General features: G+C 35.3%; 1 pseudogene; it reads right to left on the bottom strand.

Annotated features, from left to right (window-relative positions):
- Positions 1 to 2,386: 2,386 nt before the first annotated feature.
- Positions 2,387 to 3,315, bottom strand: LOC124960706 (olfactory receptor 4C11-like; annotated as a pseudogene).
- Positions 3,316 to 3,967: the final 652 nt, after the last annotated feature.

The raw sequence follows: 3,967 nt of genomic DNA, 5'->3' as shown, positions 1-3,967 counted from the left end.
CTCTATATTTTAGGTACATTTTAGAATGTTTTATTTTTTTCTATACCTATGATTTTGATTTATTATTCTAAAATATAAAGCATTATGAGCCTCACAGTGGTGTTAGTGTGTGTGTGTGTGTGTTTGTGTTTGTGTGTGTGTTTGTGTGTGTGTTTGTGTATGTTTATTTATGTGGCTTGTATTACATAGGAGTAGATGAGATGAGTTTACTACATAATCAATTCATTGCAGACTCTATAAAGTGTATTACTGTCTTTATGCGTGAATTTACTTTAAAACAGTTGTGGTAGTAGGACATGGTGAATAGTGGTAAGAATTTTTCAATTAAATTATAAGGGGTGGTATAAAAAATAAACTGTTATCAAATTGGTAACAGTTATTAAAAATGTGACACCATTTCTTACAATGAAATCAATGAATATTTAAAGTTCAGGATATAATCTGAGACCTGCGCCTCTAAGGCACCAGGGTTCACCTGACCTTCTGCCCATTCTGGACATGAAAATTCCAATGGTAATTCTAATTTGTGAATCTATACAATCCCAATGTAACAGATGCATAGAGAAATAACAAATAAGGGGACATAGCAATATAAATAGAGAAAGGAGCTTTCCACAGCAGTAGTGGGTTCTCCCTGAGTCCACTCTCTAGACACAAGTGCTATATTTTCTGAATGTCCATGGTAATTTCATCAAAATCATTCACTTCTAAGAAAATAGGTCATATCATTTTGGGGCTCACATCAGTTTCTACCTTTCTGCTCCTCAGTCTGAGAAAATACCTTTTATCTCTGTATTTTCAATTTTTACTTAGCTTTCAAAATAATCACTGTTTTTCTTTTATTTGCAATTGATTTAGAGAAGTTTTGCTACAAGTCTTGAACACTAATATTTTTATTTACCTTTTTTTCTTTATAGTCTGCATTTTGATTCATTGTACACAAATGGGGTACATAATTTCATTGCTATGGTTGTACATAATGTAGATTCATACCATTCGTGTAATCATACATGTACATAGGGTAATGATATCTGTCTCATTTCACCATTTTTATACCCCCCCCTCTCATTTCCTTCTGCATAATCTAAGGTTCTTCCATTTTCTCTCACTCCCCACCCCCCCACCCCCATATATCATTTTCCACTTCTCAGGGAAAACATTTGGCTTTTGGTTTTTTGGGATTGATTTATTTCATTTAGCATGATATTTTCCAATTCCATCCATTCATTTGCAAATGCCATAATATTATTCTTCTTTATGGCTGAATAGTGTTCCATTGTGTATATATACCAGAGTTTCTTTATCCATTCATCTGTTGAAGGGCATCTAGATTGGTACCTCAATCTAGCTATTGTGAACTGAGCTGCTATAAACATTGATGTGGCTGTGTTACTGTAGCTTGCTGATTTTAAGTCCTTTGGGTATAAACCGAGGAGTGGGTCAAAATGTGGGTCTATTCCAAGTTTTCTGAGGATTCTCCATACTACTTTCCCATGTACCTGCACCAATTTGCACTCCACCAGCAATGTAAGAGTGTGCCTCTTTCCTCACATCCACTAATTTTGTAAAAAACAAAACAAAACAAAAGAGAAAAACCCTGAATATCTCAATTCCATTTATACTCAGTTCTTAAAAATACTCACAATGTTTTGATTAGTTTAGCAAAGGTAAAAGAAATACATAGTTTAGAATAACTTTATATCAAAGGAGCCTCTTGTTTAAAAGGATGGAACTTTATAAAGACAAACCGGTCATAAATGACATGGGTTCTTCTGATACCATCAGTTAATTTCTTTGTCTGTGAGTGTTCAAAGACACTTGCTACCTTACTGGCAATGCCTTACAGAGTGAAGAAAAAAACACAATGAACTGACTGACCTTTATTTATCTATACTCATAAGTTTCAACTGCTCTGATAGAATAAATGTTTTCTCATCAAATCAGAGTGAAGATTGATGTGACTTGTAATTCATGTTCACAAGTTCCAGAAAGGAACTCTAAGGGAAAGAAGGAGTCAGACTAAATATGTGAGGGATATTTACAGTCAGAGGTCAAAACACAGAAAACTAAGGAAATCAGGTACATGATTTTAGAATGTAGAGTAGTCAGGCTCTAGAACAACAGTGACTGGAAAGGAAGAGAATCTTCAGAGAGAGAATATTTTCTTTAACTTCATGATTTAATTTCCAAATGAGTTCTATGAAAAGAAAAAAAAAAGAGAGAGATACCATGGAATTCATACTGCTTTTCAACTAACAAAATTAAGAACTGATAAATGTATATGTAAGTACATATTACTCTTACAATTATCAGAAATGATCATATTTAATATTCATAGAGATTCAGTCATATCATATCTGGATACATATGAGGTTGAACCCTCAATTCATCCCTTGCTTTCTGATGTCATTTCAGAATGCCATAGATTTCTCATGGCATTTTTCACCTCTGCATTTCTCAGTGTGTAGATCAGTGGGTTGAGGAAATGTGTTCCAATAGTATAAAATACTGTCACCATCTTGTCCATGGGGAATGTGGTTGGGGGGTGTGTATATATGAATATACACGGGCCAAAGAACAAGACCACTACAATGATGTGAGATGTGCAAGTTGATAGGTCTTTTTTCCTCCCTTCTGCACTATGATTTCTCAGTGAATACAGGATGACAATGTATGAGATTGTGAAAATTGTTAAACTGACTAAACAAATTGCCCCGCTGTTAGTCACCAACAGCAGATTCAGCAAATAAGTGTGCAGGCGATTTTAAACAAGGGTTGCAGATTACAGCAGTAATGGTCAATCAAATTGGGTCCACAGAAGGGCAATCTCAAGGCCAGGATAACCTGAGCAATGGAATGCATAAAAGACCCTATCTAGGCAAGGACAATCAAGATGAGACAGACCTGCCTCCTCATGATCCTTGGGTAATGCAAAGGCTTACAAATGACCACATAGTGATCAGCAGCCATGAGGATGAGGACAAAGATCTCCATGCATCCAAATAAGTGCAATGCAAAGATCTGTGTCATGCACTCACTGTAGGATATGAGTTTCTTTTCAGAGAGAGCATCCACAATTAGCTTAGGGGCTGTGGATGTTGAATAACAGGAATCAGCAACGGACAGATAAAATAAGAAGTAGTACATGGGACTTCCAAGTGTCCTGCTGGGTTCAATGGTCACAATGACAAGTGCATTCCCCAGTACAGTTCCCACATAGAAAATTAAGAAGATTAAAAACACCATTTTCTGACTCAGAGGATCCTGTGTCAATCCTAGCAATATGAACTCAGTCACATTACTGTTTTCCCACATGGTTTCAGTTGATGTGGGGACATCACAGGTTGGAAACAATCTGCAAAGAAGAAATGAAAAAAAACTGTGAAATGAATACTAAATTTTGAAGTTGAATACATATTCTCAGTCATAAAATTGCAACTTTAAAATGGATACTATTAATGATAACTCCCGATAGGTTCCAGTCACTTTTTTATTCTTTTTACTGGATAATATGGAATTCCTAACAACTATTTCACTCATTTTCCATATTGGATATGATAATAATTAAATAAGACATAGAAAATGTAATAAAAAAGCAAATGCTTCATCAAGCAAATTAAACATTGCTTTCGTGGATTTGGTATGAGTAGGCAACTTTCCAAAGTGAATGCGGTTCACTAGTCTTCAGCATGAAGCTATCAATGGCAGAGTCATGCATTGCAAATCTAAAAAACACTTAAGCTAGATTTACCTCAATAGACTTTTACATTATTTGAACCTGGTACTCCCATAGAATGTAGCTATATAATAAGCTTGTTGAACATTAGAATAATTATTGTTTAAACATTTGAGATAGCCTCTCTTGGAGTCTAAGTATTCAAACACACACACACACACACACACACACACACACACACACACACACACAATGAGAGGGATAGAGAAAGAGAAACAGAGAAACAGAGAG

This window comes from Sciurus carolinensis, chromosome 11, assembly GCF_902686445.1.
Source record: "Sciurus carolinensis chromosome 11, mSciCar1.2, whole genome shotgun sequence".
Lineage (NCBI taxonomy): Eukaryota > Metazoa > Chordata > Mammalia > Rodentia > Sciuridae > Sciurus > Sciurus carolinensis.
The sequence above is the reverse complement of the archived record's forward strand: the minus strand, read 5'-3'. Positions and strand labels throughout refer to the sequence as shown.